At 40.4% G+C, this 13,684-nt stretch overlaps 1 protein-coding gene across 1 annotated transcript in view; it reads left to right on the top strand.

Annotated features, from left to right (window-relative positions):
• The first annotated feature begins 220 nt into the window (after nucleotides 1-220).
• Zfy1 (zinc finger protein 1, Y-linked) overlaps nucleotides 221-13,684 on the top strand; it is a 72,203-nt gene continuing 58,739 nt past the window's right edge. The window contains exons 1-2 of the mRNA NM_009570.4: nucleotides 221-355; nucleotides 454-519. The gene's annotated coding sequence lies outside the window, so the exon portion shown is untranslated. The remainder of the gene's footprint in view (nucleotides 356-453; nucleotides 520-13,684) is intronic.

The following is a 13,684-nucleotide window of genomic DNA, read 5'->3' as shown; positions in this document are numbered from 1 at the left end:
AATTTATGCCTTCAGAAGCAGAAGAAAACTCAGAACCCTTTGGTACACTGGTATTTAAGAGTAAGGGCTTAATAGTCTCCTGCTCCTGCCCTGCATTTGAAGTTGCCGCACAATGCAGGGAGGAAAGAATCTATAAGGCAAGGGAGGGCAGGAGGGGGCGTGGCGTGGGGCGTGGCGTGCTGCGTGTCAGGGGTCTGTAGGTGGGTGGGGCCTGTAGAGAGAACAGAAAGACTGGTGAACATCAAACGGCCGTTACTCAATTTCAGGCATTCTGGGAACGGAAAGACTGGTGAGCATCAAACGGTCGTTACTCATTTTCAGGTGTTCTGGGTTTTCAGGCGTTCTGGGCTGTAAGGTGAGTTTTAAGTGTTAACAGTCGGTTGTCTGCTCCTACTCTTGAGAGTGGTGTTGCTTTTTGTTACCTTCTAAGTCCCTCTTTCTTCCATTAGCCAGAGACCGGCCCAGTACTCTGAAGTCTGCAGTACTTGTCGTCATTGCCTACCCCTCTACACTGGTCTGGTGAGTTCTGAGTGTGGTCACAGTATTGGGTCTAGTGTGAACTTTTGACCGGCTCAATGGCGTAGTACATAAATTGTCATTCCCTACTAGGCCTCTTAATTGTGTGAGCTGGAGTGGGCCGCAGTTAGGCCGTAGGGAACAGCGCCGCAGCCGCAATCACCGTGCTTAGTAAATATTCAGGTGTTGGGGCAAGATAGGTCCGGTAGATGTTGAGGGGTCCCGCTTTCCCAGTTATGCTGCGGTACTGAGGCCTGGTGAAGGCTGCCAGGAAGGAGGTAAAGACCCCAGGCCCCGTATGACTCCTAGGGGGTGGGAAATCCGTGGTCACGAGGCAAGATGGCGGCTGTTTGGCGTCCGTTGCCAGAGATAAGAGTTGAGGGGTGGCGGTGGCGCACGCCTTTAATCCCAGCACTTGGGAAGCAGAGGCAGGCAGGTTTCTGAGTTCGAGGCCAGTCTGGTCTACAGAGTGAGTTCCAGGACAGCCAGGGCTATACAGAGAAACCCTGTCTTGAAAAACCAAAAAAACAAACAAACAAATAAATAAAAATAAAGAAAAGAGTTGAGGTTAAAGAAAGCCATTTTTCATGTCGTGTTAAGAGGGAAAACCCCTGTGTAGGCTGTGATTACATGTAGTAGAGCTTGCTGTAACAAGTGATATTGTACATCAGGTACTGTACAAGTGAATGGGTCAGTTGGTCACTTTACAGTAGCATGGTCTTACTGATTCAGTGTGTTTACTACTAGGTATATGTAGCTACTAACACTAAAAGTAGAACTTTATGGAAAGAAGTTGCTGTTTTTGTTCTGTAAAACAAAAGCACACACCCAGACAGGAAAGCACGAGATGGGAGAGAGTAAAACCCAGTTTTCCAATTTATTCGAAACAATTTTTCAATAGGTGTGCTTAAACTCTTACTATTTTAAGGAAGTCTTTGGGAAATACATGCATTTTAAGAACAAAGTTATGCATATGTATGTGGTTTAATACTAAACTGTTTATTTTCATTTGAAAAGTCTTTACTCAAAGCATTTGTTTTTCTTTTACATACTTACATATTTTGCTGGAAAATAGGAATCCTGTGTTTGTTCACTATGAAAAAAGATTCAGCATGTGTCTGTCTTCTGAAAGTTCTGTGCTGAAATTTCATCGGAAAAGAAATATCCCATCAAGGAAATGGTTTTGAAATAGGATGGCCTTTTCATAAGGTTACTAAAGGATGGGAAGGTTTTACCAAGTAGGCAGAGGAATGGAGGAAATACTTTAACCACAGAAATCTCTTCTGAGAACAATCTAGTTTGTCTACAGTTGATTTATAGGTAGGAGTACTGTATAAATTTAGACCAGAAAAGTATGTAGTTATGAAAGACTTAATATCAGCAGACTTGTTTTTATTCTCATAGTCCAGACTAAAACTAGTTCTGGATCTATTGCAGGTGTGACAAAGTTGAGTGATAATGGGAACTGATAGTAAATTGCTATTACTGTTAATTTCTTCCTCCCTCCCTCCCTCCCTCCCTCCCTCCTTCCCTCCCTCTCTTTCTTTCCTTTTTCCTTTTCTTTTTCTTTTTTCTTCTTTGCTAAGAATATTGCTTTTAAAGTGGTAATCTTTCTTAGAGGGTTTTAAAATAACAAAGTAAAGCAGCATAAGTGTATCATACTTGAAACAGTAAGAGTTTATCATTGTTGAAAATACAGGGATACTTTGGAAAGTTTCTTTAATTGTTGAAAAATAATGTAGAAAACACAATATGTTTTATTGTACCTTAAAGTCTCACTGATCATATAATCTTTTATTTCTTCAATACTTTTAGAGTTCATGCTTTAATTTAAGGATTACCTAGGTGTCAAAGTTTCAAAAAAATAATGTGAGTGAGTGCTTATTTTATAGGTATTTGTAATTAAAAAAATTTGGCTTCTTAGGTTGCAAGGTTAAAGTAGTGATGCTTTATGAAATATTCAAGTAAAACAAAATTCTTAAGTCATTAAGACCATGGTTTATAAGAGGACATTGCAAAAGGCAAACGAGAAGCAAGTTACACATGTGTTACTTGTTGACACTTGTTAATTTATTCTGTTTGTTGACTGTAGAAGTAGTTTCTTGATATCTTGGCAGCTGAAGAAATTTAAACAGAAGGGTTACATGTTGCACAATACAGAAGCAAAAGGTGTTCCAGTACAGCCATTATGAGTATGCAAGGTTAATATAAAATTGGAAGCATACTTTTTATGTAAGGTAAGAGTAAGCTTTAAAAGATTTCTAAGGAATTTGTTTTTTGTTGTTTAAATTATGTTTTTGTTTTTGTTTATTTTTTTTTAATCAGGTTGGAAGGGCCTTAATAAAAGGGAGAAATTATTGATGGAGTAGTTCATTAGACATTGATCGTATTAATTGGTGATTTGTATGTATATGCATATGCAGGTGCTTATGTGCATGGAAATATGTAAATGGATATGGTCTGTATGTATGGAGTGATAGAGTATAACTCAGGTGTTGTTTCATAGGTGCTTATCTATCTTCCTTTTTGAGACAGAATCTCTTATAGTCTTTCCGAGTAGACCAGATTAGCTAATTTAAGTCCCACCTTTCCAGCTCTGGTATCAAGTGTGTGCCATGTAGCCCGTTATTATTTTATAGTAGATCTAGGATTCAAACTCAAGGCAAGCACTTAAGGACTGAGTGATCTCTCCAGGTGCTGTTTTTCACTTTTTGTTTAGATTATTTTAAAACATGCTCATTTACTGGTTTTGAAGTGATTTGTGATTTTTTTTATAATGGCCTACACACAAACTCTTAAAATATATTTCAAGACCATTACTTTTCTATATATCCCCAATTAAAGTCCTTCTTTTGAAAAGCAAAATTTGGGACTAGCTTCAAAAATTAGGAAGATAAAGGGAAATTTCCCTTACAACCTAGTAATTGTTAGTTATAGTTAAGCAACCTATATTTGATTAAACAACATCTAAATTTTATTACTTACTTACTTTTGGTCCAACTTAAAATATCCTCCAGCATTATGTAGTTGAGGTCATATGAAGCAGAAAAAGGAGATAACCTGTTTTCATTAGGTGGCTACAGAAATTGGATATGATTAGCAAGTAAATATTTCAAGTCTCTATTACCTGTTTGGTTACTTACTTTCACTTGGAGAGCCATTCAGTTATATTTAGACCTCTCCTGATTGCCAAGGTTTAATTAATTAATAATGAGAAAGAAACTAACAATTATTTGACCTTCTTAGTTGTTTATATTTGTTTTTGGATTTGCTGGCTCCAAATCTTTATGTAAATCAAGCTGGTCTCAAAGTTGAGGCTTTCCTGCCTCTGATACGATGAAAGTATTTTTCATAAGCATTTTGCTTTCCTCTACAACCTTTAAACTTCCAGGACTTAAATGGACATTTACACAGTATAAAATAAATCAATAGAAGATACTGTGTAGGATTTAAAACAAGAGAGTTAAACATGTTACTTAGTTTAAATGTATAAAAGAAGATCAATTTATGTACTTTTGGTATTTTACTATATCCATGTACTTAATCATATTTACTAGCCCTTAAAGCTTTAATACCTTTAATTGAAAATTGAATTGGTAATATCTTAGGTGAAAATTGAAAGATAGAATTTATGCATATTAATACAGATTTTCCACATAGAAAATAAATGACAGCTGTTTTTTCTTTTTAATATTATATATACATTTCTCCTTCTTTCCTGTCTTCAAACTCTCACATTTACCCCACCTGTTATCTTTCAAATTAATTTTTCATTGTTATTGCACGTGTGTGTCTGTGTGTCTATGTGTCTGTATTTAAAACCAGTTCAGTCTGTATAATGTTCCTTGTATGTAGGTGTTCAAGGCTGACTATTTGGCACTGGACAACTAATTCTTTTCACTGGGGAAGACCTATCCCACTCTTAGGTTTTGTCTGTTTCCTGTGGCTATTTGGGTTTGGTTTTGACTTCATGCCTTATACCCAGACACTTTGGCGTGGCCATTGATGTCATCCTTGTTCGGCTCATGATTGGGCAGTCATGTTGGTGACACATTATAGGTGTAGCTTCTTATGTTACCAGAAGACACAATTTCTGAGCAAACTCAGAACTGATCCTCTGTAGGGAACAAAATAAAAGGGGGGTGAAGTGGGCCCTGGGGAGTCCCTGGGGGAGAAAGAGAAGGAGAAATATGCCACGTCCAGCCAGAGTTCCTGTGCTTTGGGCAGGCAGATGTGGGGAGACTGCCAGGCGCTTTCCACATGGCTCTGGGTGGAGATCCAAGCCTCTAACCCACTCGGTGGGGAGTAGAGAAGGGGCAGCCCCCAACCGGGGACCCTGAGGCGACACCCTGTCGTTATAGGAGAGGGAGATGAGGAAAGGAATTTCCAACGCTGACCGGAGTGGCACAGCAGATCTAGAAGAAGCAGAGACTCTCTATGGTTTAAGAGCTTTATTATAGAAATGCAGGGGAAAGAGAGAAGGGAGGGTTGGGGAGAGGGAGAAAGGGGTGGAAGAGGAAGAGGAAGAGGAAGAGGAAAGGCTAGAGAGAAAAGAGAGGAGAGGAGAGGAGAGGAGAGGAGAAGTAAAGACAAAGAGAAAGGGAAGAGGAGAGAGAAGTGAGAGGAAGAGGACAAAGAAGTGAGAGTAAGAGAGTAAGATAGAGGCTGAGTACTCCTTTTTACTTCACTGTTGTTAGGTAACTAGGAGGAGTTTAGCCTGAAGGTCAGAAGCTTGGCCATTGCTTATGTGACTACTGACCATGCTTCATTTGTGGGGGCTGTGGGAGATGGTACCTTAGGCAGGGGCCGGAGTTCCAGGAGCATAAGGGAATGCCTACCCTGTCATATAGGTGAATTATGACCTTTGGGGTTCAGACCTCAGCTCAACTGGAAAACAGCCTGCAACTCCCCACAATCCTCTAGCCCTTAGACTCTCCCACAGTGTTTCAAAAACAGGCTTGAAAGTGTTTTGAAAATATGTCCATTGGGATTAGAATCCATAACTGCATTTTGATTGGTTCTGGTTTTCTGTAGTAACATCCTTCTATTGTAAAATAAACTCTTTTTTATTTTATTTAATTTTTTTCCCATTTTTATTAGGTATTTAGCTCATTTACATTTCCAATGCTATACCAAAAGTCCCCCATACCCACCCACCCCAACTCCCCTACCCACCCACTCCCCCTTTTTGGCCCTGGCGTTCCCCTGTACTGGGGCATATAAAGTTTGCGTGTCCAATGGGCCTCTCTTTCCAGTGATGGCCGACTAGGCCATCTTTTGATACATATGCAGCTAGAGTCAAGAGCTCCGGGGTACTGGTTAGTTCATAATGTTGTTCCACCTATACGATTGCAGATCCCTTTGATGAGAAGTAAAAGCTATACTTCTCTATGTTATAAAGACAAAAGTTTATAGATCATTGTAGAGATTTTGCTGGCTTAAATTAACAGAGAACTCCTCTAATAACTACTATTTTGCTACCACTTTGAAGATAACTAGATTTTTAGTATCAGTATTTCCTCTGTTGACCAGGCCATAAGGTCAAATAGAATACTATTGATTTCCCACAAGATATTTGTTCCACTATTGTCTCCACAGGATTACCATGTCATGATAGCTACTGATGTGGTTCAAAGCACCTTAGGTGTGTAGGACCTTTTAAAGTTTGCATGGTTCCTTCTGATACTTAATCAGTGAGTACATAACCAGGCATGTCCTTTGGGGTCTGAGTTACCTCACTTAGGATGATATTTTCTAGTTCCATCCATTAACTTGTAAAATTCATGATGTCCTCATTCTTAATAGCTGAGTAGTACTCCATTGTGTAAATGAAACACATTTTCAGTATCCATTTTTCTGTCTTGGGACATCTGGGTTGTTTCCAGCTTCTGGCTATTATAAATAAGGTTGCCAGGAACACAGTGGAGTTCATGCCTCTTTGATATGGTGGGGCATCTTTTGGGCATATGCCCAGGAGTAGTATAGCTGGGTCTTCAGGTAGAAATATTTTCAGTTTTCTAAGGAACTGCCAAATTGATTTCCAGAGTGGTTGTACTAGTTTGAAATCCTAACAGCAATGGAGGAGTGTTCCTCTTTTTCCGCATCCTCACCAACATGTGCTGTCACCTGAGTTTTTAATCTTAGCCATTTTGATTGGTGTAAAGTGGAATCTCAGGGTCATTTTGATTTGCCTTTCTCTGATGACTAAAGACTTTGAACATTTCTTTAAGTGCTTCTCAGCTATCTGAGTTCCTTGTTGTGAATTCTCTGTTTAGCACTATACCCTATTTTTTGATTAGGTTTGGTTTTTTTGGAGGTTAGATTCTTGAGTTCTTTATATATTTTTGATATTAGCCCTCTGTCAAACATGGGGAGAGTGAAGATCTTTTCCCAATTTATAAGTTGCCGATTTGTCCTATTGACTATATCCTTTGCCTTAAAGAAGCTTTTCAGTTTCATGAAATCCCATTTATCAATTGCCTGAGCCATTAGAGTTCTGTTCAGGAAATTCCTCACCTCCCTCCAACCCCCTATGCCATGAGTTTGACGCTCTTTCCTTCCCACTTTCTCTTCTATTAGATTCAGTGTATCTGGTTTGATGTTAAGGTCCACTTGGTTTTGAACTTTGTGCAAAGTGAGAAATATGGATCTATTTTCATTTTTCTACATACTGAGTGCCAATTAGACCACCATTTATTGAAGATGGTTTCTGTTTTCCATTGTATATTTTTGGCTTCTTTGCAAAGATCAAGTGTCCATAAGTCTGTAGGTTCATTTATGGGTCTTCAGTTCTATTCCATCGATCCACCTGTCTGTCTCTGTACCAATATTATGCAGTTTTTATCACTGTTGCCCTCTAGTACAACAGTGGAGGTAGGGGTGGTGAGTCCCCCAGATATTCTTTTATTGTCAAGAATTGTTTTTCTATCCTGGGTTTTTGTTTTTCCATATGAAGTTGAGAGTTGCTCTTTCATGTCTTGAAATAATTGTGTTGGAATTTTGATGGGGGTTACATTGAGTCTGTAGATTGCTTTTGGCAGAATGGCCAAAACTTATACTCTGTTAATACTATTAGTCCATGAGCATGGGAGATTTCTCCATTTTCTGGTCTTTTTTGATTTCTTTCTTCAGAGACTTGCAGATCCATCACTTGTTTGGTCAGAATTAGCCCAAGATATTTTATATTATTTGTGACGATTGTGAAGGGTGCTGTTTCCCTATTTTCTTTCTTAGCCAGTTTATAATTTGTATAAAGGAAAGCTGCTGATTTGCTTGAGTTAGTTTTATATCCAGGCACTTTGCTGAAGTTATCAGCTATAGAACTCCTCTGGTAGAATTTTGAGGGTGTATGATTATATCATATGCAAGTAGTGAAACCTTGACTTATTCTTTGCCAATTTGTATTCACTTGATTTCCTTTTGCAGCCTTACTGCTCTAGGTAGAACTTTGAGTACTATATTGAATAGATAGGCTGAGAATAGGCAGCTTTGTCTAGTCCCTGATTTTGGTGGGATTGCTTCAAGTTTCTCTCCATTAAGTGTGATGTTGGCTAATGATTTGCTGTATATTGCTTTTATTATGTTTAGATATAGGCCTTGAATTACTGATCTTTCCAATACTTTTAACATGAAGGGGTATTGTATTTTGTCAAATGCTTTTTCAGCATCTATTGATCATGTGTTTCTTTTTTTCTTTGAGTTTGTTTATATAGTGGATTATGTTAATAGATTTTCTTATATTGAACCAACCTTGCATCCCTGGGAAAAAGCCTACTTCGTCATGGTGAACGATGGTATTGCTATGTTCTTGGGTACATTTTTTTGAGAATTTTAATGAATGTTTTTCCATAGATACTCATAAATGAAATTGGTCTCGAGTTCTCTTTCCTTGTTGGGTCTTTATATAGTTTAGGTTTCAGAGTAATTATGGCTTCATAGAATGAATTAGGTAATGTTCCTTCTGTTTCTATTTTATGGAATAGTTTGTGGCGTGTTGGTATTAGCTCTTTGCTGAATAAATTCTGCACTAAAGCCATCTGGCCCTGGTCTTTTTTTGGTTGGGAGGCTTTTAATGACTGCTTCTATTTTGTTAGGGGATATGGACCTGTTGAGATAGTTTACCTGCTCTAATTTAGCTTTGGTACTTTGTATCTGTCTAGAAAATTATCCATTTCTTCCAGATTTTCTAGTTTTGTTGAGTATAAGCTTTTGTAGTAGGATTTGCTTTTTTTTTTTTTTTAAATTTCCTCAGTTTCTGTTAAGTCTCTCTTTTCACTTCTGATTTTGTTAATGTGGATATTGTCTCTGTGCCCTGTAGTTAGTTTGCCTAGTGGTTTATCTATCTTGTTGATTTTCTCAAGGAAAATAGCTTTTTGGTTTTGTTGATTCTTTGTTTCTTTCTTTGTTTCTATTTGGTTAATTTCAGCCCTGTGTTTGATTAATGATGTCTACTCCTCTTGGATGTGCTTGCTTCTTCTTTTTCTTCTTTTTTGTTTTTTGTTTTGTTTTTTTCTAGAGCATTCAGGAGTGCTGTTAAGTTGTAGTGTAAGATCTTTCCAATTTCTTCACCAAGGCACTTAGAGATATGAATATTCTCTTAGCACTGCTTTCATTGTGTCCCATAAGTTTGGGTATGCTGTGTCATCATTTTCATTGAACTCCAGGAAGTCTTTAGTTTCTTTACTTCTTCCCTGACCAAGTTATCATTGAGTAGAGTATTGTTCAGTTCCAAGGGTATGTGGGCTTTCTATTGTTTGTTTTTGTTTTTGTTTTGTTGTTGTTGTTGTTATTGAAGTCTAGCCTTATTCAGTGGTGATCTGATAGGATGCATGGTGTCATGGTGTTATTTCAATCTTTTTATATCTGTTGTGGCTTGCTTTGTGTCCAATTATATGATCAATTTTAGAGACAGTTCCATGAGCTACTTAGAAGAAGGTATATTCTTTTGTTTTAGGGTGAATGCTCTGTATATGTTAAGTCCATTTGGTCCATAACTTCTGTTAGTTTTACTCTGTCTTTATTTATTTTCTGTTTCCATGATCTGTCCATTGGTGAGTGTGGGGTGTTGAACTCCCCCACAACTATTATGTGTGCTTCATTGTGCATCTGGAGCATTAGTAAAGTTTCTTTTATGATTGTGGGTACTATGAGAATACAGGAAAACATAGGTAAGTTATTTATGTCCTCCTTGAAGGATTTTATTGTCTTCACAAGATAGAATTTTAGGTCAGCTTCCTGATTTTCAGGTGTGTTACTATATGTAGGGATTGCTGTGGTGGGAGAGCTGGGTTCTGACGATGCCAAAATATAGTGGCTTCTGTTGCTTATGGTCTTGTGCTTGCCCCTCAACATCTGGTTATCTCTGATGTTAACTGGCCAGAGTGTGTCTGTCTTGAGCCTGCCTCCTGTGTCCATGTGTAGTGGCCTGCAGCTACATGAACTGTGTTCCTGAGAGGAGGGAGGTTAGGGCTGTAAGGGAGAGATGACAACAGAAGACCAAGACCAAGACCAAGTTTTCTGATCAAAGTCCAAAGTTTACTTTTTGAATCTGAATTTAAAAAGTGGAAGGCCCGTCCCTCACCAAGCCAGGCTCTCCTTGCTTTGTCCTGAGGCTGTTGTTTAGTCAGGATCACCTCTGGAAGACAGGTTCAGCCTCTCAGCAGGTAGAGGCATCATGGAGAAAACCCGCAGCAGGCAGAACAATAGACCTATATAGATTGGAAGACTCCACCCTAGGTGGGCTAGGTGATAGTGGCAGAGCAGGTCTGAGCCAGCCTGCTCAAAGCTGGGGGAGGCTACATCCATGGGTTCCTGCAAGTCTCCTGTGAGACCTGTGACCCTGGCTGTAGCAGAATTCCTGGGAGGTCTTCATATGCGGCTCTTCAGAGAGGCAGACTCGCTGATGATCTCTGCCTTGTAGCCCTGGGTGTAGATTTCTGGGGGTGGGGAAGGGCTTCAGACTGTGGGGTCTGTTGCCCTGGGTGCAGTAGATATCCTCGGAAGACTGTGGGGTCTTCAGAGGGCAGACCAGCTAATGATCTGCCGTGGTGGGAAGGGGGCATTTTCCTCTTTAATAGACTAAATGTTTTAAAATATTTCTTCATTCTAAATTCTTTGGTTTCCTTTATGTTTTTGTACTCACTCTCTTCTATTTCTAATTTGGTGTATTTGGGTCCCCCCCCCCTTTTTTTCTTTCTTCTGTCAGCTGGGCAAACTATCAATCTTGTTTATCTTCTGAAAGGACTAGACTTTTAAAGTCATCATCGTCGTCGTAGTCGTCGTCATCATCATCATCATCATCATCATATCTCTTTACTTAATTTACTCTACATCCTTCTCACTACCTCCCTCCCAGTCACCCATTCCTAAAATCATTCCCCCTTCTCCCTCCTCTTGTTCTCTGAGAGTAAGAATGTTCCTTGAATGTCCCTTGCACTGGCACTTCAAGTCTCTGTGAGACTAGGTACAACCTCTGCCCCTGAGCCAAACAAAGCATCTAGAAGAACATGTCCCACATACAGGCAACATCTTTTGGAAGAGCCTCAGCTTCATTTGTTCAGAACCCACATGAAGACCAAGCTGCACATCTGCTACATGTGTGCAGGGAGGGTTAGGTCCAACCTTTGTATGCTCTTTCATTAGTTCAGACTCTGAGAGGCCAAGGGCCCAGCTTAGTTGACTCTGTTGGTCTTCTTGTGGAGTTCCTATCCCCTTTAGGGCCTGAAATCCAATTCCTAAGTCTCTGCTCTCTCTACTGTGCCCACATTAATTATAGACAGGATAAATTTTGGGTTGAAAGTTTTGTGCATGGGTTGCTATCTCTATTGATCCACTGGGGTTCCTGCCTTGCTACAGCAGGTGGTCTCTTCAGGTTCCATATCCCCAATTTAGTGAGTCACCCCTGTGGCTTCTTGGTACCTCCCTTATCCTAGGTCTCTGTCTCCTCCCTGGGGACTCGCCTTCCCAACCCCCCCCTCCCCCCCAGCCATCAGTTGCAGGTTTCCATTCATTCTCATGGACATCCAGCTATCCAGCTATCTCTCCTGTCCTTCTCCACACCTGATCCTGAACACCCCCATTCCCTTTCCTACTCCCTCTCCCATCATCTGCCCCTTATGACTGTTTTATCCCCCCCCCCCCCCCCCCAGTGAGATTCAAGCACTTAGAAGTGGCTGCCTTCTTGTTTAGCTTCTTTGGGTCTGGAGTATAGCAGGAGACTCCTGTATTTTATGGTTAGTATCCACTTACAAGTGAGTACCTACCATACATGTCCTTTGGGGACAGGGTTACTTTTCTAATTTAGGATGATATTCTCAAGTGCCCTCCGTTTGTCACCAAAATTCATGATGTCTTGTTTTTTAATAGCTGAATAGTATTCCATTGTATAGATGTACCATATTGTCCATAGTATCCATTCTTCAGTTGAGGGTCAGCTAGGCTATTTCCAGTTTCTGGCTATTATAAATAAAGCTGCTGAGGACATAATTGAGCAAGTCTCTTTGTGGGATGATGGAGCATCTTTTGTTTATATGCCCAGGAGTGGTATAGCTGGGTTTTGAGGTAGAATTATCTCCAGCTTTCTGAATTGATTTTCAAAGTGGTTGTTGCATTTTACACTCCCCCCGCCCCCAGAACCAGAGGAGTGTTCCCCTTGCTCCACATCCCACAACACCATCATGTGTTGTCACTTGAGTTTTTGATCTTAGCCATTGTGATCAGTGTAAAATGGAACCTCAGAGTTTTGATTTGCATTTCCTTGATGATTAAGGACTTTTTTGAACAATTCTTTAAGTGTGTCTTGGCTATTCAAGATCCATCACATAATCAGCTTCCAAACACTGACACCATTGCACACACTAGCAAGATTTTGCTGAAAGGACCCAGATATAGCTCTCTCTTATGAGACTATGCCGGGGCCTAGCAAACACAGAAGTATGCTCACAGTCAGCTATTGGATGGATCACAGGGCCCCCAATGGAGGAGCTAGAGAAAGTACCCAAGGAGCTAAAGGGATCTGCGACCCTATAGGTGGAACAACATTATGAACTAACCAGTACCCCGGAGCTCTTGACTCTAGCTGCATATGTATCAAAAGATGGCCTAGTCGGCCATCACTGTAAAGAGAGGCCCATTGGACTTGCAAACTTTATATGGCCCAGTACAGGGGAACACTAGGGCCAAAAAGTGGGAGTAGGTGGGTAGGGGAGTGGGAGGGGGGAGGGTATGGGGGACTTTTGGGATAGCATTGGAAATGTAAATGAGGAAAATACCTAATAAAAACATTAAAAAAAAAGAATTCTCTGTTTAGTTCTGTACCCAATTTTTTATCAATTATTTTGTTTACACTTCAAATGTTATTCCCCTTCCTGATCTCCTCTCCAAGAACCCCCACATTCTGTCCTCCTCCCCTTTGCCTCTAAGAAAGTGCTCCCCAAAACACCCTCCAACACCCACCTAACCCCTCCAGGATTCCCTCTTCCCTGTGGCATCAAACCTCCAAAAAAACAAGTGCCTCCCTTCCTACTGATCCCAGATAAGGCAATCCTGAGCTGCATATGTAGCAGGAGCCATGGACTGGCTTGTATATATTCTTTGGTTGGTGATTTAGTCCTTAGGAACTCTGAGGGATCCAGTCAGTAGATATTGTTGTTCTTCCTATGGGGTTGCAATTCCCTTTTAGTTCCTTCAGTCCTTCCCCTAACTTTTCCACTGGTGTTGACGTGCTCAGTCCGATGTTTGGCTGTGAGTCATTTGTCTAAGTCAGGTGTTGACAGAGCCTCTCAGAGGACAGCCATACTAGGCTCCTGCCTGCAAGTATATTTTGGCATCAGCAATAGTGTCAGGTTTGGTGTCTGCAGATGGGATGGATCCCAAGGTAGGGCAGTCTCTGAGTGGCCTTTCCTTCAATCTTTATATTTGTCCCTGCATTTCCTTTAGATAGGAAAAATTCTGGGTTAAAAGTTTTGAGATTAGTGGGTGACCCCATTCCTCAACTTGGAGCCATGTCTGTCCACTAAAGGTGGTCTCTTCAGGTTCTGTCTCCCTGCTCTTGGGCTTTTTGGCTGATGTCATTCCCACTGGGTCCTGAGAGCCTCTCCCATCCCTGGGGTCAGGGACCTTCTAGTGGTTTCCTTCTGTTCCCCACACCCCACTGCTACATATTTCTGTT

The sequence above is a fragment of the Mus musculus genome, chromosome Y (assembly GCF_000001635.26).
Source record: "Mus musculus strain C57BL/6J chromosome Y, GRCm38.p6 C57BL/6J".
Taxonomy (NCBI): Eukaryota; Metazoa; Chordata; class Mammalia; order Rodentia; family Muridae; genus Mus; species Mus musculus.
This window is presented reverse-complemented; position numbering and strand designations above follow the sequence as displayed.